This window comes from Dryobates pubescens, chromosome 14, assembly GCF_014839835.1.
Source record: "Dryobates pubescens isolate bDryPub1 chromosome 14, bDryPub1.pri, whole genome shotgun sequence".
NCBI classification, from domain to species: Eukaryota; Metazoa; Chordata; class Aves; order Piciformes; family Picidae; genus Dryobates; species Dryobates pubescens.
Genome location: NC_071625.1, coordinates 16,441,278 through 16,464,892, shown reverse-complemented (window position 1 = coordinate 16,464,892; position 23,615 = coordinate 16,441,278). Strand labels below are relative to the sequence as shown.

At 45.3% G+C, this 23,615-nt stretch overlaps 1 protein-coding gene across 5 annotated transcripts in view; it reads right to left on the bottom strand.

Annotated features, from left to right (window-relative positions):
* SLC45A4 (solute carrier family 45 member 4) overlaps positions 1 to 23,365 on the bottom strand; it is an 84,087-nt gene extending 60,722 nt beyond the window's left edge. The window contains exons 1-2 of one of the 5 annotated variants that reach the window (XM_054167136.1): positions 22,593 to 23,073; positions 1,449 to 1,709 (exon numbers count right to left, since the gene is read on the bottom strand). The gene's annotated coding sequence lies outside the window, so the exon portion shown is untranslated. Of the gene's footprint in view, positions 1 to 780; positions 931 to 1,448; positions 1,710 to 22,565; positions 23,074 to 23,215 lie in introns of those variants that run through there. The other 4 variants (XM_054167135.1, XM_054167134.1, XM_054167131.1 and 1 more) reach the window with 4 other exon arrangements.
* Between the last annotated feature and the right edge of the window lie 250 nt (positions 23,366 to 23,615).

The following is a 23,615-nucleotide window of genomic DNA, read 5'->3' as shown; positions in this document are numbered from 1 at the left end:
GGGCACACAGCCACCTCTTTCACCCCTCATGGGAGCTCATTACCCCAGAACACCCTGACCGAGCCCTTCCAATCCTAACATTAATTTCTCATCTTTTCCCAACCTCTGCAGCCCCACGTCTCCTTTGTACTTACCACTGAGCTCAACAATCTTGATTTTCCACCTCTGAAGCCCCATGTTTCCCTCACCTTATTTCTCACACCCTTCCCCTCACATTTAACTCAAGCTTTTCATACCCTTCCCACCTTTATATCCCCACATACCACATCCCCCAACCTTCTCATCCCTTTCTCATCTCTCCAGCCCCCTAACTCCTTCACCCAAGATTCTCAGCCCTTCCTCGCCTTCAGTCCCACAGTTCTTCAAATTCCCCTCGTCTCCTTCACCCCAAACCCTTCTTCCACACCTTCACCAACTCATCTTCCTCACCACAATCCCCTCATCACCTTGTCTTACCCCAAACCCTCTCACCTTCACCAGCCCCTTGTCTCACCCCGAACTCTCCTCAATACCTCACCTTCCTCACACCAAACTCTTTTCCTCATCAGGCCCCTATGTCACCTCAAACCCTCCCTCACCTTCGCCAGACCCTCACGATCCTTACCCCAAACCTTCTTCCACCAGCCCTTCATTCCCCCCGCCTCAGAGCTTCCCAACGGCTCCTTTAAGTTCATACACCCCTTCTCACTCCAGACACCACTCATAGCTTAGCCGCCCTTACTCCCAGGACCAACTGCCCGCTCCCTCTGTCCCAGACCCGTCACCCGCCGACCCCCTTACCTGCCCCCGGGTCTCCCCCTGCACCCGGGACCAGCTCCGTGCGGCGGGGGAGGCAGCGGTGCCGGGAGGTGGCCGCAGCGGCCGGCGGGGAGGGTGGGGGGAAGGAGGGAGGAGTGAGGTCACTCACGGCGGCGAGAACGCGGGCGACACCGGGCAGCAGCGGCCGCTTTATACCGGGCTCCTCGGAAACCGTCTCCCGCTTCCGCTTCCGCCCCCTCCCCGCTCCGGGGGTCATGAATATGCAGCGGAGAGGAGTGGCCCGGGGGGCGTTGCTAGGGTGACGGGCGGGCGGGCTACGGGCTCGATCAGGCATCCCCCCAGGGGCGTGGGGCGCCGGGCGGCGGTAGCGCCCGAGGGGAGCAGCGGCGGCGGGCGGTGTGCCGGGGCTGAGGCAGGTGTAGCGGCCGTTCCCACTGCTGGGGGCAAGGACGAGCACCTGTGCCGTGGCCGAAGAGGGGCTGCAGGCCGGAAAGAGCGCGCGCTGAGTCGCCGAGGCTGCCTGGAAGCTGCCGCCTGACCCGCGCGCGCCGGGGCGGCCGTGCTTGCCGCGCCGAGTCGACAGTGGCGCGGCGCGGAGCCCAGCCCGGCTTCTCCGTCCCAAAAAGTGGTGCCAAGGGCAGCTCCAAGTTGGCAACTCTGAAAGTGCAGGAGTGGACGTCCTTCCCTACCTGTATCAAGACTAGCGTGACCAACACGACGAGGGAAGTGATTGTCCTTTGTATTCAGAACTGGTGAGGCCACATCTTGAGTATTGGGTTCGATTTTGGGTCTCTCACTACAAGAAGGACGCTGAAGTGCTGGAGTGGGTCCAGAGACGGGCAACAAAGCTGGGCGAGGGTCTGGAGAACGGGTCCGGTGAGGAGCACCTGAGGGAACTGAAGTCTAAAGTCGGAAGAGAAGGAGGCTGAGGGAAGACCTTCTTGCTCTACCTGAAAGGAGGTTGGAGTGAGGTGGAGGTTGGTCTCTTTTCCCAAGTAACCAGGGATACAATGAGAGAAAAACGGCCTCAAGTTGCGCCAGGGGAGGTTTAGAAGAAACTTCCTCAATGAAAGGGTTTTCAAGCCCTGGAACGGGCTGCGCAGGGAGTGGTTGAAGCCCCGTTCTTGAATGTGTTTGCAAGATGCATAGGCGTGGTGCTGAAGGACATGGTTTAATGCCAGACTTGGTAGTTAGATAATGGTTGGACTTAATGATCTTAAAAGTTCTTTCCCAGTTAAAACCATGCTATACCTGAGATACTGCAAATAACAACTTAAAATTGTCAAAAGTTTCCATTGTTGTGAGGAAAAATGAGGAAAAATAACACCTGTTTCCTCAGGTTTGGCCACATGAAGGGGCTCCATCCTGCCTCCTTACCTCTGCTGCTCTACCTCCTCTCCACATGTCCAGCCTAGTGCTTCAACAGGGTGTGCCACACCGGGTCACTATCACCTGCTCCGTGCAAGAGGGCAATTAGCATTTGTCACATCCACAATATTGCTGCAATCCATATGCAGCTTGCAGCGATTGTACACTTTGGTCCTCACTGAAGCCATAATGCAGCGACATTATAAGCACCCCCTACAAACTTGCCATAAAAGACCACAATTTTTTTTAGCACAGGCATGTGGTATTTATTCCCAATTACTTAATGTCTCCTAGTTTTAATTGTGCTAACTATGTTGGACAGGGTAGTGTAATATTTAATTTTCATTACTTACATAAACTAGGGACGCATAAAGTAGTGTGTGAGTGGCATGTGAAAATGCACATTACATTGCACAAGTGTACTTTTGGGCTGTTTCTTGACATGCCATTAACTATATATTCCAAAACAGTTTTTTGGTTTTTTTTTTATTTTGAACTTTTTTTCTGTGCAGCCCATGAATAAACAAACCACAAAGCATACCAGACTTAAGAAAAAGGAAAACCACAGAAGGCAAAATGGAAGAACTGTACACATTTACACACCATTAAAATGCAGTATGAGTCTTGAGACTGACAAAAGCACTGAGACCGCAAAGCCATGAAGAAACAAACAAACAAAAGACATTAATCTATTGTTCTAGAATGCTGTTATCAATATGTGTCTATTTTTAGGCTAATTCAAACCAAGGATTGAAAAAACATGCATGACCACACTCATGCACAAGACACTAATCTGGTGAGGATTCCCAAGTCTATTCAAAGAATGATGGTTTTTTGGGACATACTACTGTTGTTTATAAATATTGTATTGACATTGTTAGCTTTTTGAAAAAATATGGCATAATGATTCTCTTAATTGCTCCAATGATAAAGATAAAACTACCATCGTGATGACAACCCCGTGTAACACCTACTCTTGACAGTAAAACAACATCCATCATATTACAACTGAATGTATGCAGTATAGCTTCATAAAACATTGAAGTTTATTCCACAGTAAAACCAAAATATATTTATAGTAGGAGAAAAGTCTAATGACTCATGGTAAGAGAATAGACTTTAGGGGAAATTAGATGAGACCCTAACACAACTGAAATCACCAAGTGGGGATCTCAAGAGAGGAGCATAGTTACAACTTTTAAAGTGTGCTTTGTGTTACCTGTAAATGTATGGAAGCCTGGGCTCCCTGACATGCGTCGTTTCCCTTTAAAAAAAACAATGAAAACACCATTTTTGGGGGGTGGGGGTCCTTTTGCTGCGTGCCATTGTTGCATTGCACAGTCCTTTCCTCACCCTGACATTTTAGACCTGTTTTGGCAACATCCAGACACGTCCAGATATTTCTCCATTGTGTTTCCTCGTGTGATTTTCACTTCAGAGATTTTAGCCCTTAGCTGAGCCTAGAGTCAGAAAGGGTAATTTTCTATAAAATATTTTAGTTTAAAAAAATCCAACTTTCCATAATGAGATTGAGGGGGTGGAAGAAAAATAATCCAAGGAAGCAGACCCACCTTTTCCCTCTGAGGTTCTTACTCAACTCCAAATATTTAACCCATAATAAATAAGTGTATCCTCAAGTCTTGGCATGGGAGACTAGAGTGTCAGTCAAGAGGCTGATGTGCTGTCCAGGCGTGTGCTGTGTTTGCCTGGGAGATGCACTGATGTTTGTGGGGCTCAGAGAAAATCACCTAAACTGTGGTTCAGTGCCAGGATGGAGACATGCTTTCCTTGCATTTGGAGGGTCTACTTTGAGCAGATCCCTCCTCAACAAGGTGGTGTTTGCAAGTCCTGTTCCTCTGTTTGATGTGCAGCATGTTGAGCCATTTCGATGAAAGCCCCAGGGTATCTTTCTCTAAAGAAAGCATCCAGAAGTGACCTTAAAATCTCTCTCTAGGACTCTTGATTACGTGTCTTTCTATTTTGTGAGTCATGTAGTTTGAGAAACCCCCAAGCTGCTGATCCCTTACCCTTGCTTCCACTGATTTGTTTGGTAATGACTTAAAAAATAAAAATCTATGGGACCTCTGAATACAACAGGGCAATATCCTTCTCTAAAAGCCTCTCCCTCTGTCTTGGCATAGCAGTCGAAGCAAGGGGTCTTCCCTGGTTAATGAGATACATTAATTAACCAGACTTGGGATCATCAACAAGCTGCCTGAGTTCTCTCTACTCCATTTCACAGGTACTTGGCTTACAAAATTGTTATGAAAATTTACTCCCCAGCCAAGCCAAACAAACAACACCCCCACTATTATTTTACATGCGTGTCAAAAGAAATAACTTGCCGCAGGCAAAGTGGGTGAAAGAATTTTATGAGGCTGTGTCTGATCCTCCCTCTCCCCTCCCTCAGACAGTTGAAGAAATGTTTGTATGATGAAAGGGGTAAGGGAGCAGAGGACAGCTGGTTAGGAATTAATGAAATGTTTGAGCATTATCATGCAATAATGGATTTAGCTGAGTGTTTGCCAGTGTTCAGATCTAGTGTGAATTGCTTTATATGAAACGCTGGGATTCCTAGATTATCCAAGCCTCATGAGACTGCTGGGGCTCCTAAACCCTTGAAAGCTGTAACTTCAAAACGAAAAAGGTAATTCTTCACCTCGGTGGACAAAAGTGCACAGTATTGTTTTGACTTGCTTTCAGGCTTAATGAAGTTTGACCTCTTAAAGGTTTCTCCTAATGGGGAGTGGCCATGGGTTTGGGAAGCCTGAGGCTAGACTTGAAGGAAATCTGAGCACCCAGAACTTTAGGTGAAGTCTTCTAGCCAGGACACTTGTAAACAAGATGAGAAAAATGGCTCTCAACTTTTACACATTTGGCCTGTATCTCTTACAAAGGGTGAGATATCTGGTGGGAAACTCATGATCTGGGCTTGAAACTGCTGTTTATCCTTCCCATCCTCCTCCAACATATGCTGTCATAAAGCTGGAACTTTAATGTCTGTGTAAAGTGGCCCATGTCCCTTGATGCTTTTTAATATTTTTTTTCTCTAGAAGCATTGGGATGCTTCTCTTTCTGCCTGTTGGATGAGGGCTGTAGGCTTGCAGCAAGCCAGCCAAAGATACTTCGGATGCAGACAAATCTTAAGAAGGTCTTATGGCAGTGAGATGCTGCCTATGAGTTTGTGACTGGAACCCACACAGGCAGAATTGCTGGTCAGCTTAGGTTGCCTGTGGTAACTAAAACTGACTTTAAATTCTGAGAGCCAAATGGCTTCAGACTGGACCTGTAGGTACAGAGTATGACCTAGCCCTTTGCCCTCTCTTGTGCTCAGAGTTTACCTTTCTGGAGCCAGCTGGCTCTTGTTACACTAGAGCAATGTCAACAGTCGTAAGCTAATAGGGTGGTGCATGTATAGGGTCTCTTTGCCTTTCTCCTGGGCTGAAACTTGGAGTAAAAGCAGTGGATGTATTCCCACACCATCCCCACATGGAAAATCAATGGCTTGTGGTGGAGGCTCAAGCCAACAGCACTTATGTTGACAAGATGCTAATACAGCCTGTGCGATGCATTTGCTGCTGCTGCCACCACTTGTGAGGTCTCGTCAGGAGCTGATGCCTTGAAAAATGAATGTTCCCTATCATTATTTTCCTGGTTTGCACAGCTAAAAAGTGGTATTACCAGTTGCAAAAATTATTCTGCCTCTTGAATTTATGTGGTCTATAATTATCTTCACAATGAAACTATGAAGACAAGCTCCAGTGGAGTTTGTAGTTGACATGGGATGATTTGACGGGCCTTCAAGAACTGTGGGTTTCAGACCTGACTTAAGTGTCAAGAGCAGGTAAAGTGCTGCTAGATAGCATTTCAGAACTGCAGGGCTCACTCATATCAGTCACTTCTGGCCTTGCAGTGGAGAGACCAGCATCTCTGGGGTTTTATGCAGTTTACTCTTTCTGTTTCTCACAGCCTGGGCAATGAGCTGAGATTAGTCAGTTTTCCTTCTGAGCAGTCTCATGCTAAACCAGGCTAAACCATGACTGTGATGTTTATGAGGTTTCCATTGCTGCACAGGAATATTTCTACTTTGATCTCTGTGTTTAGTAAAAGCCAGTTTGAAAAATGGGTACATTTTCATCCTATTGCCTTTGCAAAGAACCAAAGCCCTGAGCCAAAGCTTGAAGTACAAGAGGCTGTTAAGTCTGAAACTATTTTCAAGTGACATACTTGTTTGTTTTTTTTCAAGTGACTTTCATTAGCAGTACCCCGGTGAATACTTGCCAATATTATTGTCAGTTTACACTGGTGGATGCAGAAAAAGGACCACTTAGTTTTCTGGTTGCACAGGCTCCTGCTGGAAAGCCAATTCCACTCAAGTTTCATTTGAGAGGTCTTTGTTCTTTAATGCTTTCTTGTAATAACACAACTTTTCATGGGTTAGTTCACAAAATCACAATGTTTCAGGTTGAAAGGAACCTGTAGAGATCATCTAGTCCCACTGCCCTGGCAAAGCAGGATCACCTAGGGCAGGCCACACAGGAGCACATCCAAGCAGGTTTTGAAAGTTTCCAGGGAAGAACTCTCCACAACCACTAATTTATAGATAATAGCCAGTTGGGCTGGTCCAGTGCAGAATAAAATACCATATTTTATCTGGTCCCAACACAAGTGCTTGGTCTGTAGCTCTAGATACCGAAACATGACCTCTAGTTAACTGAATATTTAGCTCTGTTCATGTTGCCTTCTTGTTTTGCAGCCTTTTAGCTACAGCTGGATTCAAACTGTGCAGGTGTTAATGAGCACGTCTGTTTTGATCACCCGGGTGGGACCTGAAGCCTCTATAGCCTTCCTGGAGGACTTGCTTTAATCTTTGCTGTGCTAAGGCCTGTTACAACCATGGTTGTGATTTATCTCATCTCTCCCCTTGCCTAATCAGTCACGTACCTAATTGGCATTTGCAATATTCTGGGTCCCAACATAGACAGGATTTCAAATTGTTTAGCCCTGTGTCATCAGAACTGCATCTGGAAAACCATCAGTGTTCCTTCTAGTTTTGGAAAACCCTAGGAAACAACATAGAAGGACCTAAACCTAGGCTAGTGACTGCTGCAGCTGTGACTCGGCGTTAGCAGAGGGCCACAAGAGGCTGCCAAAAATAGATGCTGTTGTGCTGACTATACTGGGGGTTTTTCACATTCCCTTGAAAAAAATGAGTAACGCTCACCTGGGCGATGCAGAAGTGAGTTGGATTGGCACTGGTTGGCAATGGGATGGAAAATTAGTATGTAAAGAACCTAGTGATTAAGATAATAAAAACAATGTTAAGAGTCTTAGGTGAAGCCAAGTTTTATAGCCCTCAAGCCTTTAATTGTGAAATTGTTGGCTCTCATTTTGTTTCTGGAATAGAAATCTATTTAAATGACTTAAGCAACCCAAGTTTCAAGAATAACCCCGAGCAGACTGTTGTTGTAGTTGTGACTGAGACACTGAAATGAATTAGGTGAATACTTTTTAGTCTAATTGGTTCGATTTGCAAACATAACCAAACAACTTCAGATCCTAAAGTGTTTCATATGAAAGTAATTTCAAACTTTTAGGAAAAAATAAAATGCATATCTGAAGTCAGAAGTTAATGGGAGTGGAAATAAGCTCCCCAGCAACATACTGAGATTTTAAAATATTCTTTGAATTGCTTCTCCCCACTAAAGGTTGGGTGAAAAGTGATGGATTCATCATTTGGGGAATTACAGAATCACACAGAATATTAGGGGCTTGAAAGGACCTTGAAAGACCATCTAGTCCAACCCCCCTCAAAACAATTGTGCTCAACAGTTTTTCCCTTTTCCTAGAAGTGAATGTCACTCCAGTCATTAATTTTCATGTAGTGCTTGAAATCCCTCTACCTGAAGCACAGTGTGGATACTGCACACTGCTGTTCTTGGGGGCTAGTTTCACTTTACAGCTCAAAAGATGTAAAAGCTGGTTGGTCCCAAAAGGAGCAATTTTTCCTCTTCATCCAGTTATCATATGTTCTCAGGATGAGTTTGCTAAAAAAAAGAATAGTTTTATGCTGGGTAAATCATGCTGACTGACTCATGCAACAGTCCTAAGCCTTGTTTCAGCTTGTGAAGGCTGGCAGGTAATGGTCAGGCTCTTGCAAATAATATTGTCTCTTCCAGGGTCAGTCATCCTCCAGTTCTCACTTCTGACCCCTGTAAAACCAGCAGCACTTTCTAGTTTCTTAAGCATTTTTGTCATCTTCCTCCCACACTTCTCAGGTCTTCCCAATGCTGCAGCACAACCTGTTGGAGGGGGACCTGGAGGTGGCACTGGTCTTTTTTAGAGCTCTGTGTGTGACATATGCTTTCAACAGCACAGATGTACTTTCCTGCTGCTCCTCTTGGACAATCCTATCAGTTCAGCAGCTTCTTTCCTTATTTATAAAGGGAGCCTGGTGACTAAGCTCCTAACTTAAGTACCTCAAAGATTCAGGATTGCTTTGTTAGGACCAAAAATGTTGTACTCCTTTTTTTTTTTCCTTTCCTTTTTTTCCCTCTCCTGTCATGAGTGAATAAAATGCAGCAGGGAGTATTTTTGGGAATATGTCAGAATAGGGTTGAATTGAATGGGTGTCAGCCCATTTTTCTAGACTGGCAATGCATTTATGATGAGTGCAGATGGATACTCTCCATGAGGACATCTGAACTCTTACCTAGGCCAGAGCACATAAAGGCAACAGGAGCTCAGAATATAGTGATTTGAATGGAGATTATTTACAACCTTGAGAGCAGACTCAAGAAGTTATGGCTTAAGATAAAGAAATTAATAAAACCAGAAGGAGAGCAGGTTCCTAGCAATGAGGTTATTTGGGAGGTTTAACAAGCTCCCTAGGGAAGTGCTGTTGCTGTGGAGAACTTCAGGAAGAGACCAGAAATGTTTTTGAGGAGTTTGGATTTTTCCTGTCAAGTAATCAGTGGTGTTTCTGCCAGAAAAAGGTCCTCTCCAGTCCCAATTAAACAAGAACTGACCTGAATGGATTGCTCTGAATTTGAACAAAGTAATTTTTTTTTCCCCAACTGGCAAGTGTTTCATGTATTTTCCTTGCTATTCCTGCCCTCCCCCCTGCCTGCACACCCCCCCTGCCCCCCCATTATTAGTGGTTTGGGTCAGACCAGAAGCATATGTTGGAGAATCTGCCAGAAAAAATGTTTTCACAACTGATATTTTCTTAAAGGCCTTTCAAAAATTGCCAGTCAGTGCCCTTGGAGACAGAAATCCTCTCTTCACAATAGAACAGGTACAGAGCAGACACCAGACACCGGGTATTTTTCTTATCATCTATCAGACTGGAACTGAAGACCTGCTAGTGCTGGCTCCACACTTCACCTTGTCTTTCACCTTCCTTCTGTGATGCCCAACAAGCCCATGATGTTGCCTTTAGAGGTTTATTTTTTGACCCTTGAGGAGCAGCACTTCACCACCTCTCTGTGGTCTGGTGAGGCTGTGGCTGGAGTGTGGCTGGAGAAGTTCAGAGGAGAATTTGGGGACTATGGAGCTTTGAACTGAGCTGAAATGTATTTTGTCTTCTCCTAATAGACAGTCTTGGCAATCAGCTGTCAGATGGCCTTGTCCTTTTGTATTGATCTTCTATTATCCTGCTGCAGAAACTTCCTTTTTCAGAGGGACAAGTGTGGTTTTTAGGGGATGTTGGCTTTGTCATCCTTTCTGGCTTGTTTTGAACTTCACTTCCCAGAAATGAGAGACACTGCTTCTCTTTTCTCCCCCCTCCATCTGCTTACTGCTAATGAAGTATTCCACCAAACTATTTCTTCCTATGGATCTGTGCCTTGCTGTTGACTGCAAACTTAAACCAGAAGTTTTCTTGTGGTTTAAGGAGATACAAAGTCTCTTCACCAAGTGGATTTACTCACATCAAATATCACAAAACCCATATTCCAGATGAGCCACTTGCAAATCATCTCCTCTAAGCACTTATTTTAACAAACTTGCAGCATTTCATCCCCTCTGTGGTTTTGCTCTCCCTCTGAAATGCAGCTGAAGCCAGGAGGTTTAAAAATTGTCAGGAAAGGGGACATACTGTTGAACCAACTTCACGTTCTTGGAAAACACATAAAATTCAGGGACAGGGACAAGCCTATAAACTGGAGTCCTCAGTATTTCCAGGGCTTGTGTTTCCCTCAGCCCTCTGAGCTCTGTCTGAATTCTGTTCCTGAATCCAGCCCCCTGAAAATTTACAGCCATTGAGACCTTTGATTTCAATCTGTATGTGACAAAAAAATACAAAGCTGGTTGTAGCAGACCTCTGGCAACTGTGCTGTTAATGACAGGAAGAAAGTGAAGCTCTTCAGCTGATCCATGACCACTCAGCTCACAAATATTATTGGAGCCACAAAAAACTTTGAAAAGAATTCATACATTGCAGGGACAGATACTACTCTGCCATCTGCCTCAGTGGTGATCTGTGGGATTTACCTTTCTAAAATCATATGCAGATGCAGAAATTGCCATTATTTTGAGAGTACAGGATGGTTTCTTTATGTATGCATGTAGCATTCCTTGACTTTACTTTCTCTCTAATGACCTATGAGTATCTCTTGTCTCATGGAATTGAGTGTTGTTTGCTTGTTCACAGTTTCCTTTCCTTCCGTTATCCAGCAAAGAAAGTTTGTTTAAGTGGCTTTTGTGAACTCTTTCAAGATCCCCAGAAGGATGATACAGGAAACAGAGAGTTTCCTTTCTATACAAACTTCTAGGGTGTTCCCATAATAGCCTGAATTTTATCTGCACTGAACAGCCTGCAACTGGACAAAAAATTAATGAACTGTCAAGGCATCAGGCAGAACACAATTAACATATCAGAGAGAGGAGAGCTTGTAATGAAAAAGAATACTTCACTTCCATAGCACCTTTTATCCCGTGTTGCCAAACACTTTCTATGTTTCAAATTACTTTTCAAGCTGGGCATGCTTTAAGCATTCAAGCCTGAAATTTTCCATTAATTGCTCCCTGCCTCAAGTTGAATACATTTTTTGGAGAGAAGTGAAGTTACAAACAAGCCTCCAAACCCTCTTTAAAAGTTGCAGTCATATTTCAATGAGATTAAAGGTAAAGAATTAGTTTTATGAATGTTTAAGCTTTCTCCCTCTTTATTTTGAAGAGCGCTTTTGCACCACAGGAGGCTGGAACATGAATGAGATACTCAGCATAGAAGCACTGCTGGGAATGAGAGTCTGTTGCTGTCTCTGTGAAAACACATCTGGGTTTGTTCAAATAATAAGCCACAGACCAACCTCCACTTGAGAGTGCTAGAGGGAGGCTTGCACCTTGGTTTTGATGCCTGCTGACTGCCATGCCTGTAGTTTCTGCAGCCCCCTGCTAAAAGCAGCCCCTGTAAGCAGAACATCTGGACAGGGCAACGACAAAATGGATTCTCATCTTTCATGATTTCACCCTGGGTGACCTGGCACAGTGGGTGAGATCTAGGAGGATTGTACTACTGGGAGGGAGGGCAGGGCCTGTGTTGACAGCTGACAAGGTAGAAATGTGAGTCATTAAAAGGCAAAGACCAAACTGTAAAGAAACAATTACTTACATATTTTAAAAAAAGAAGAAATCAGATCTGGAAGGCAACTTCACCTCGTGGTTGACACTCCCTACAAAAGCACCATGTTATTCCAGAAGTCTCCCATGAAATGAATAAACCTTGCCAGGAATAATCAGAGATCTGGAATTGTATAATTGCTCAACTAAATGCAGGCAGAGAACAGATAGGGAACCTGTGCTTTGTTTTTCCTGCCCACTTCCTTGAGTTCGGGGCTGTGCGGTGCTCAGAGTGCTGGTGGCTTATATTGGCTAAAGCAGTCAGGACATCAGGGAAAAAAAAGAAAGAAAGAAAGAAAAAGCTTCTAAGCAACAGCTTCAGAGTATCTGTTGTTTTAAACTCCATTCATAAAAACAGTTAGCTGTACTGTGGCAAGGCAGGCTGGTACGCTCAGCATACTCACGTCTGTGAGCAGCAGAAAGCTCTTGACTTGCTCCAAGCTGAGTGCCGGCAGATTTCATACCCTCCCAGCAGTAATCCAGCAATAAAAAAAATGGCTTTAAGCCACTTCAGGCTCTAGTGCTCCCATTAGTATTCTCCAGTTACAGAGATCAAAAGGCTGCAAAGGGTAGTGCAAGTGAGGGGAAGGAGGAGATGCAGGCAAGAACTTTGCCTCCTCTCCTAGAGGGGTTTGGTCCATTTTCTCAAGCAGCAGAGACCAGGTTTGGGGGGCAGATGTCACAGCAGCATGGCTTGGATGGTTTGGCACTCCCATGTCATGGGAGTCCAGTCACTGTGTTGGGCAGTCTTAATGGTGGGGCTCTGGTGCCTTTATTTAGTGATAATTCACATCTGACCAAACTCCAGATACTTAAATCTGCTGGTGCCTGGAATGGCCAGTCCCAATGCAGAACTACCTAGCTCTGTATGGCCACAGGCAGGAGCTGATGTGAAAATTGTTTGAGTAGCAGCAATTAGCACAGCAGTATGCTTTATTAATTTCCTAAAAACAGCATGGGGAATTTTTTTTTTTATATATATATATATATATATGTATATGTATATGTGTGTATATATATATGTGTGTGTGTATGTGTGTATATATATTTTTTTTAATCAAGAAAAAATATTTGTTACTTTTAAAATCAAAAGTTTTGTGTTTTCTAAGAAAAGGGTGTCTTTAGCAACAAGAACCTTTATTTTATTCAAGTCAAAACTTCCTTGTGAAACAGTACTAATTAAAATAGGCTCTGAGGAAAAGTAAAGAGGTTCTGCTAGAAAAACCTCAAAACTAAGGATGGTTGATCACATACTTGGAAGGCTTGGAAACAAGAGTGTGGTGGAGCTCCAGTACATTTGTCTTCCAGAAGGGAAGTTTACTAGGGATTTAATCAGTCCTCAGAAATACCTGTGGCAGAAGAAGGTTCCAGGTGCCACCCGTGCCAAGAAGGTGTCACTGTCTAATCCAGCAAAGGACTACAAGAGCTATTTGCTGGAGATGGAATCAAGAGATGTGCCCACTGGAATTAAGGATCAGAGGTTAATTAGCTATATGAACATCCTACCGAGGAAGTCATCCTGTGGCTTCCTATATGACAGCTTGAGGACATTGTCATCAGATGTAGGTGACCGACTAAGCTGCTCACCACGTTGTTGTGGAGATAGCCTGCTTTTCTGCTGATAGCAGAGGGAGGCCAGGGCTCCTACCTCAGGTACCCAAACCTCACGGCTGTGAGTATGTCCCAGGTGCCTGCTGTAGGACTGTGCCCTACTTTTGTGTTTCTCAGTGAAAGAGCCACCTTAGTTCTCTGGAAAAAAAGCAAAACAAGGACAAATTTGTGCACTTATGCTAATCTGTTTTCATTTGCAGCCAAATTCTGCCAAACTTTGAGTGTCTATTTCTTCCCCACCGTCCTGTTTCTGTGCTGGGGCACATGTTCCTTTTTGTTTTATTGTTTTCTTTCTTTTAATAACAGTTATTGTGGTTGTTTCACAGTCCACCTGGTGATATACTCATCACTCTGGACACAATAGGACACTGAGCTGAGCAGTCTATGGTCAGACACTGTATGTGAGGTTTTGGAGCTTGCTGTGTGTTGAGGAGAGAGGGCAGAAGGCTGTGGCAGAAGCTCCTTGGCTTTCCTTGTCCCTTCTTCAGATGTCACCAGATCGCTGTCACATGAGCACACTGTGGGTGGGGAAATGCCCTGGCTGCTCTGAGCTCAGTGCTGTTGGCTGCCCAACCTGTTTTCTTGCACAGTAAATCTATGAATACAGCCTGACGATTACTCAAGGTGTAATCTAAACCCACACTTCAGAGACGTGGCTCCTGGCTGAACTCTCCCGGTCCCTTGCAAGGCTGAGCAAAGGAGTTTGATTAAACCAGCCACGAAAAGAGAGTTGCTTTGTGTAGCAGAGTTCAGGAAGGTGCATGATGCTGCATCTCTGTTGAGGGTACCAACTTCTTTGGCTGTGCTTCTGCATCTCTCTTGTGAGACCCCACCTGGAGTACTGCATTCAGCTCTGGGCCTTCCAGTGTAAGAAAGACATGGACCTGCTAGAGTGGGTCCAGAGGAGGGCCATGAAGATGATCCAGAGGCCTGGAACACCTGTCCTACAAGAACTTGACAGACTTGGGCTTGTTCATCCTGGAGAAGATGTTCATCCTGGAGAAGGCTCCAGGGAGCCCTTATAACAGTCTTCAAGTACTTAATGGAGGCCTTGGAGAAAGCTGGAGTTGGACTTTTTGAAGGGCATTTAGTGATAGGACAAGGGGCGATGGCTTTAAAATGAAAGAGGGCAGATTTTATTAGGTATCAGGAAGAAATTCTTCACTGTGAGGGTGGAGAGGCATTGGAATAGGTTGTCCAGAGAACTTAGGGGTGCCCCATCCCAGGAAATGTTCAAGGCTGGACTAGATGGGGCTTTGAGCAGCCTGATCTAGTTGAAGATTTCCCTGATAACTGCACGGGAGTTGGACTAGGTGTCCTTGAAGCTCCCTTCCAAACCAACTCATGCTGTGACTCTGTGTTTCTAGGATCTGCATGGTGGTCAGCACAGCTGAACAGAGACTGTATGGATGCACAAAATGAAATTTTCCCTGGCACAGAAGCCAGAGATGATTCTTTTAGGATATGGAGGACCTGAGCTTGGCCTACATTGAGCCCTGTCCCTGGGCAATTTAATCTTGTCAGCCAGAAACTTCTATGGATTTACTCTTCCATATGTAATTGTTTGATAATCACGTTGCCATGGCTACACTGGAAACTTGCAATAAATGTGTAATTTCACACATTTACATCAAAAGGAACTCTGGGACATACAACTGTGTTTTGAACACCATACTCACTGGGGTTTTTGGGGGATGGGGAGTGAGAGATATAGAGCAGGTTTAACAGCCTGGAGGTCAGGTTGTTGAAGTCTTGTCTGTAGTAGGTCTTACTCAGGATAGTTGCCCTGCTGGTGTCTAAGCAGCCATTTTCACAACAGCACTGGGTCAGTAGCCTCACCTGCTGCCAATGTACCTGGGAGCTGCAGGGTATTGAGACTTTTTGCAATTCAAAAAAGACAAAGTTGACACAAAGTTCTGGTGTGCCTGGAATTCAGGAGGAAGGACTGAGATAAGAGTGTAGCATGAGGCTCTGCTTAGGGATCTGATACTCTCTTCTATTCCCAGTTTGGTCTCTTCATTCCCTTTTCAGTTCTGTCCTCTTACATCTTTCTTGCTGGCTCCTTTTCTCCTCTGTTCCATCCTCTGTCATCAGGATTCCTCCCTATGTCACCAGCCACCTTGTCCTAGTCTCCTTGTCCCACCACCCCAGGCTACCATCCCATCTGCCCTCAGGTTCTTTTTCCCAAGTGCTCTCCTATTGCTGATGGATTCTTGTCCTACAGACAATTTCTCTTAATCCCATGGGTAGCTCTTGCCTTGGTCCATGCCTTCTTTTCTGCCTCTGGCAATAGTCAATGGCCAGGTAGGGGTTATTTAGAGAGGAGATAATGACAGGGGTAGCAGAGAAGAGGCTGTACCAACTTCAACCAGCAGCACCTGAATGCAGTGGTGGATGGCACAGATGCAGCCACTGAATGTCAGATCCAGAGAGGAATTTGCATCCGGACTCTATCCCTGCTGATTTAAACAGATTTTTCAGGAACTCAAGACTTGGACAGTTCTGCTGCCTTTATTTTTTTTTCCCTATAGCAACGGCATCTGGAACAGTGTCAGCACCGAGGCGGGGCTGCAGCTGCGCTCCTCCTCACTCAGAAGCACAGAGGTGCTGGAGGGTCTGTAGCAGTAGCAGAACATGGACAGAGCTAATGTTTCACTTCGTCCTGTGAATTTACGGTGTAGAGAGGAAATTTGACTGAGACAAGTGCCCAGTACTGACAGTTTCAGTGAGAAACTGGAAAATAGTAAAACATACTGGAAAAGCTTAAGAGATTTTTTTTTCCACAGTTGTTTATACAATTGGAAAAGTTAAGTAACCCTAATTATATAGGTTATTAGTGTTAATGAGTCACCACCTTACTGTTATTATTCCTGGTTTCTGTTGCCATAGGACAGGAAGCTGCAGCTGTGCTACTAAACAAATCCTTAAATTTGCTATTCCAAGATTGAGACACAGGAAAATAGGTGGACTCAGGTAAACAGGGGAACGCTAGGAAGGTGTCTTGTGTGGCAATCTGAGCGTTATACTGGGGGCAAAGACAAGTTTCTATCAGGGACTTGGGAGGTTTTTGTGGGGGTGATTTTTGGATGTGTCTGAGAAGCCTTTCCAAAGATGGGAATGGCTGTAGTTAGAGAAGTCACAGGGCTTTGAAAGTGAAGACCTGAGACTAATGGGAAGGGAGGAGTCAGTGGAGTGATACTGACTGGGGAGGAAGATAGCAGAGACAGGTTAGGAGAAAAATGTCTGTTGTAATACCCTGAATGGATAAGAACAAAGCATAATCAGGGCCCCTGCAAGGTTTAACTGCAGCCTGACTTCATGGACCCTGAAAGAGGCATGGGGTGGCATTGAGGGACCACATCTGCATGGCAGGTGACACATCATGTTGGCCACTATGGGTTTAGAAGATTTAAGGAGAAGGCTTGGGAGAAAGGGGATGTCAAAACTAGCTTTTTCCAGGCTGATCTTCAGATGATAATTAGACATCCACGAGACATCTTGTTATCTGTGATGATTACTTTGTGATGGCCTTTCCTTACTGAGGGGCAAAACAAGGCTGCAGGATAACCTGAGATCTCACTGGAGGAGAGTGTGTTTGCCTAGGTGTTAGAGTGTGTGCCAGCTCAGTTCTGCTGTTCAGTTCAGGCAGCAGCACGAGCCAGTGGGGAGGAGGCAGGAACGTGCTAACCCTCAGTGTTTCATTGATTAGTTTCAATTGATCAGTTGTGTAGAAACAAAACAAATGAAGTTTCCGGTCGCTTGAATGTTGCAAAGCTGATCCTGCACTTTTGGTTCCCTCTCTCAAAAAGGACTTTTTTGAGATGGACAGCTGACCTCAGAAACAAAAGGGAAGATCTACTAGAAAAATGGATTGTCAGGCAGATTTTCTTTCCCTCTCAAGTACATACAAGGGCATCTACTAAAACTGCCACAGGAGTAAGCACAAAGGAATATGCACAGAAGTGAGCTGCCCCAGGAGTGTGAAAGTCATCCTTGAGCTTTTGTATTTCCTCCAGTGCAGTCTCTCTCTTTTGGCACAGACTTTTGTCTTCCAGTCTGCCAACCTATGCACCTTGGTTTCCAAAGTCTGGGTGCAGAGGGAAGCCCTCACCTATCTCTCTCTGGCATGGGTAAAATGTGCCTCTCCTTTTCAGAGCTATTGGAGGCTGACCTTTCCTGCTCAGTTATCTGTTTCCCATTATTTCCCAGAGCTTGGGTGCTGAATTCCACCAAGGCTTCAGAGGGAGATTAGCATGGACTTGTCTTGGCCAAGCATGACCTTCGTTCATTGCTCCTAGAAGATCAAGGAGGAGAAGGAAGGAGGGGGGTGTGAGAGGGAGGGTGGTGGGGTGGTGTTGAGCTATAGCTAAATCCTGTTCTTGGTTCTCTCTTCAGCCAGTAAAGAAGGAGATGTGTGCCTAAATGAACCCAAAAGGCAATATGTTGTGAGGCACAGCACATCCAAGCAGGATGTGGTGGCCTCTTCCCAGGTGTCTGAGCTACCACACACTCCAGCCATGCTCCAGCAGAGAGCACAGTTGAGGGACCCTGGGGACAGTGGCAGGGCTGCTGCCAAGGGGCTGAGCTCCCCTCTGGATAAGTGGAAGACACCAAAAATACAGGTCATGAATGCTGTCTGGAATGAGTGACCTGGATGTGTCTGTCCAGACTTCAGACAAAGAAGCAACATGGTCCCAGCTCCGTTGCTCACAGGACTGTGTGCTGGAGGCCAAAGTGGAGAGCCACAGCTCTTGCCCAGCCGCAGAAGAGGCCACTGTTCTCCTTGGTCCCCAGTGCGGCTCTGTGAACCCATCTGCACAATAGGCTTGTCAAAATGGATGCCAAGAGCATCCTGCCTCTCTGCCATTAGTGCCAAAGCTTCCTCTGCAGACATAATGCAGCTCATTATGGGGGAAATTCAGATGCTTAGGATGTTCAGACAAGAACTGTGTAATGTGTTAGCAGTTGTAAGTATTCTTTCACTCTTGAGGCCACTTCATTTTTGGACATAAGCATGCCAAGCCCACCTTGTACAGCACTACTGCTGTGGTTTTCATAGATTGCTAAAGGAAAGTTGAGCTGTGTCTTTCTTGGTGTGTTTATCCTTGTTTTCTCTATTGGCTTGTGCATGTGGGAATTGTTATCCAGAACTCCTTCTCCTCCCTTCCAAAGCTTAACAAAACCTCTGGCAATGACAAAGTGAGAGGAAGCTGGCCCCTCCTCTCCCTCAGTTAACAGGTATTTGCTTGATGTTCATGACCAAGGGAATCAAGCACAGGAGTCTCCAGCTGATGACATATTCATGATCCCAGCCAGAAGCTGCTCTTGTGCATAACAATTAGCTAAGAATTATCTCAAATACCCTGAAATAGGTCTGATGGGACAAGTAAAGAAGACCTAGAAGGTTACTCATCCCCCAGCATTGCACAGCAACAGGGCTCAATCCACCTTTGCATGACTATAGGATTTGCTTCTTCTTTCCCTTGTAAAACTGTGTGATGAAACAGTTTTCTTCAGGCATGTGCTATTTCTGAGTAGTATTTAATGTGTCACATTGAAAATAAAGGAAAAGAATTTTTTTAGGAGGGCTGTGGATAAAGTTTTATATCCTCCCATCTTTGGGGTTTTTGATTGTTTTTTTCTGGGGTGGGGAGTGTTTGGGTTTTGGTGTTGTGAGTTAAAATAAACTGACTTTTCAGGGTGAACAAATTTGGTCAAGGAAGGACTAGAATATTTGTTTTCTACTGAATGAGACAACATGGGAAATTTTTGCTAGATTGTCTGGAATAAATACAAATTTTCCACTGCCTTTCAAATCAGAGCAGTGTACAGGGTACCAAGGGGCAGACTGCTGAGAAAGGCAGCTCTGAGTTTGCTTCCTTTTCCCTCCTGCATACAGAAATGAGAGACCTGATGAGACTGCAAGCTCAGATCAAAAAGGAGTGGCTGCCAAGGAGCAGAGCAGCTCCCGAAGACACATCCATCCAGCTCTTCTATGTGGGAAGGGAGAGAATGTGGCCATTTAATTCTCTTCGTTAGGAACAAATAACACAGATCCATCACTTACAACTAACCAAGAAGTACAATTAATGTATCTGATGATGCATCCTGGCTGCTCTGAGGACAGCAGAATTTGATAAATTAGGCCAAATAATGCCTTTAAAGCTGCCTATTGTCACAGTAGGTCAAACTGTCAGAGTGGGCACAGGCTACATTGGACCAGAAGTGTGTGGGATGTCATCCCTGACTTTACAGGTACTATCCATTTCCCCTTCTTATCTCTTTCTTATTACCAAGAATTTAAATAATATAGCAAAATTTCATGAACACCAATAGCTAGTGCCAGTGCTGAAGGATCAACACTGCTTCTGCAGTACAACCCACTGCATGCAGACTGGGAAGAGTCAACATGCCCCCTGGGAGGGCTGTTGTGGTGATGAGAAGAGGAAGGATATGTTATTAGACCTCCGATTTCTATAGGAAGATGAGATCTTGTCAGATTTCTGCAGAACTGGTCATGTGAAATGGTTTAGTGCTGGATTTTGTGTCCATGAGGATACACTGCTCAGACTCTGCTCACCAGCACAGACAGACATGAAGTGATAAGTCAGAGCACTCCCACCCCTTACAATTAGAAAAAGACCAAACAAGGTGGCATGAGATGGTAAATGCTGTTGTGTGGTGTTCAAGAAAAACTTGTTTGTGTGGGATGTACTGGAAAAATTGCTCAAGAATGGTTCATTCTCATAGAAAGATGATCTGGCTGCTGTTCAGGTCAGTGTTTTTGTGCTGGAGCTGCTGGCTATGTGGTTGCTTCAGCATACGCCTGCAGTTGCTGTCAAAGTGTTTGCTTTGTGTGTCATCTAATGCCCCTTGCTCTGGGGTGTTGGAAGTCTTTACCCTCACCTAGATTAGGGTCTGGATCCATCTTCTCAACAGCATCTTGCACTGACACACAACTAAATGGCAGAGAAATCCTGTGGATGTCAGTACAGGGAAGCATCTCGGTTTGCTAATGGTGCTTAGTCCCTTAACAGAGGGAAGGTGGGAGGGCTAAAATGCCACACCAACTTCAACAGCAGATTGTAACTAGGTTTCCAATCCCTGCCAAGCAAAGTAGTGACCATACCTCAGAGATGGATAAAGAGATTCCTGGAAATCTAGATTATGAGTCAGCATTAGGTGCTGGAGGAAGTAAACAAGAGGAATGTTCAGTTGTTGTGTGAAGCCTATCAACAAGCCATGAAAGGACAGGCTTCACTCTATCCCCTTAGGTGAAGGCTGGAGGTAGAAGACAGCTGGAAGGTCTCCTTAAAGCCAGAGAGCCATAAGCCTTCCTTCCTACATCCTTCTTGCTCTCCTACCACCAGATCTCCAGATTTTCTGACAAAAGCAATGTTGTTCTATGCTTGGTTCCTGTAATCTTCAAGACTAGAAACAACAACACAACTGCCACCATAGCCTTCAGCACTCAGTCCTTGTGGTTTCACAGGGGAGGTTTAATAGGCATGTTTTAATGTGGTTGCTCAATAGAGGGCCCTTTGTCCTCACAGCATTAAACAAAATCACACGGACCATAAATTTAGTGCAAAAACTGTAGTGAAATAAAATGAAGTAGCAATCCATGGCAGATTTCTGCTTCTACAGAGGAAGAGGCATCCTTATACTGCCGAGTAGGTTGGTTTACAATTGTTCCTGAAGCAGCCACTGGGAATTAGAGCAGAGTAAAGTTATGCAGCAGGAAGGTTGTACTCAGTGTTCCTTGAGCTACTGCTTTTTAAAAAACAGTTTTCACAGCGGCTGCTCCCTTCCTTATGGAAGGAGAGATGCAATAGAGTTTGCAATGGGAAGTTTAATAGAGACGTGGAGAACCAAAGGTCCCTTTTCCTGCAAGCACACAAAATGTGTTGTCTGTGGCTTTGTGCACTGGTAAGCATGGAGAGTGATGAGTTAGTGCCATCACATGTATAGATCCTTACATACCCTCACCTCCACCGTGCCCCGGGAACTGTCCCAGCACACACCAACACCATCTCTCCCTTTTGATTCCCAGGTGCCTCCTCTCTGGGAGTATTTGCTGCTATTTGCCATCCTTTCCGATCTCCATCCTGTCCAAATCAGCTCTGCCAGGTCTTTCTCCTTGGCATTTTCACTACATCAACCCAGCTGGAGTTGCACATTGCATCACGCCTTGCATCCTCGCTGCATCCAAGCAGGAGGTCCCCTGGTAGCACTGGGCATTTGACATCAGCTTTTGAGAAACAGACACCAGATTTAGGTATGAGATGCCAAGCCCATGAGCACTGAAAGCTTCAGGATCATCAGGTAAATCCAGCCAGGGCTCTCCTTTTAAAGCACAGCGCTGCATAACACTCATCAGCCTACCTACCCTAATACAATGGCTGCAAAGTCAGACTTGTGGTACAAGGAGGAGTTCACACCTTTTCCCCTCAAGTACAGACACACACACAAAACCAGGGCATTAAAAACCTCCCCTGTGACTGAGCCATTTTGCTTGCACAAATAGTGTTTCTGGAAAGCCCTGGCACTCAGATGGCAGGCAAAGCCAGCTGGTTTCAGCAGTGCCCATCACCGTGGTGTCTGGGCTTTGCAAAACAGGCCCTGTCTATGAAAAGATTTTTGGTATTATTATTATTTTTTTCTTAAGACAAGACAAGCCTTGTAAGCTAAGGTCTCTTCTCTCCTGACTGTCTCAGAAGGTAAAATGTAGCAAACTGTGTTCCCCTGTCCTGAGATTATGCTACCGTTTCAAAACACCAGCTTGGTCTAGTAATTCTGCATCTTAACCAGACTCCCCGGCTGCCTCTTTTAGCTGACAGCCAACATCCTCATCCCAAATTAACCTGACCAAAATGAGCTGCAGCAGAATCCACGTAAGTGTTCTTCTTACTCCAAACAGCACAGTTTACAAAGGGGACGTTTCCTGCAGTAGCCAGACCTGCAATATTTGTAATTCTTAAGATAGGGGTTGCTGCAGTATCTTTATTCTCATATCCTTTAATCTCATATCCTGCCTTTAGCAGCACCCACTGGCTGCAGCCATCCTGCAAAATGCCCTCTTTCCGTCTTTTCCCAGGCAAGCAAGGCAAGAGGCTCCAGTAAGAGCCAGCAGAGCAGGGTTTTTTTTTAAACAGCCACCCGGCAAGAGCCGCATCCCCCCTTGGAGACAGACATGCAACTTCTACCTGCACTGGCAGGCGTGGAGCACTCACGTTGGCGGCAGCGCGGATCCCTTTGAACAGCTTAGCTGCGATTCATTTTTAACCCCGGCCGGCGGATCTAAGCTGCTGTCCCCAGGGATGGAACTGGAACGGAGGTGCCTGCGTGACACCTAGGCATCCAGACGCCGGCTTGCCAGCTGACATGTCAAATCAACGTCGTAGTTAGCAAATATATCAAGAAACCAAGCTACCGAGCGAGCAGCCCACACACCAGTGGGACCAGCTCGCTCTGCAGCTTGTGGGGTCTCTGCTACCCGGGCAGGCAGCTCATGCCCCTGTGGCTGCTCTTGGCTTTGTGCAGCCCCGTCCAATTCAGTGTTGCTAGCCGGCGTTTTCTGCCCGTGTTTAAAATAGCATCAGGAACGTTCCCTGTTGATTTCCCCAGCAGTGCTTGCTGAGCCGTGCCGGGTATCACAGCTCCTGCAACCTGCCTCCATGCAGCATGTTAAAAACATTTCCTTGCTTTCTTCCTCCAAAGGAGGTAGGTGGAGGGGGGGAAAAATGCCCTGCAGACGCTTCTCACCCAGCTACCAGCAAATCCCAACCTGAGCTAATTCTGCCATGGCTGAAAGCAGAGGATGTTTGCAGTACATGAAGCTGATTTGCTGACTTACCCTCCATCTCTCTCAAGAATGCCAGGTGAAGAAGCCGGCCTCTCACTCAGGAAATAACCCACAAGAAGCCCAGCAGCAGCCACTGCAGAGCTTGCTCAGAAGTTCGCTCTCTCTGTCACAGTGTATGCAGCTTGCCAGGTATAGCCTGGATGAGAACACCCCGTGCTTTTCCCAAGATGAATGAGATCAGCACATATTCAAGCAAGCAAAAAAAATAATTAAAAAAAAAAAAAAATCCCTCCTAATATATGTGATGGTTTTGGACCCAGAGGTAAAGTGTGGATCTACAAGTTCCTCTGCTTTACAGCTCAGGATTTTCTGGGACAAATTTCACAGAGAGAAGTTTCTCCTCTGCCTTTGGTGGCATTAGATGTGTGTTAAAAAGCAAGCAAATGGTATA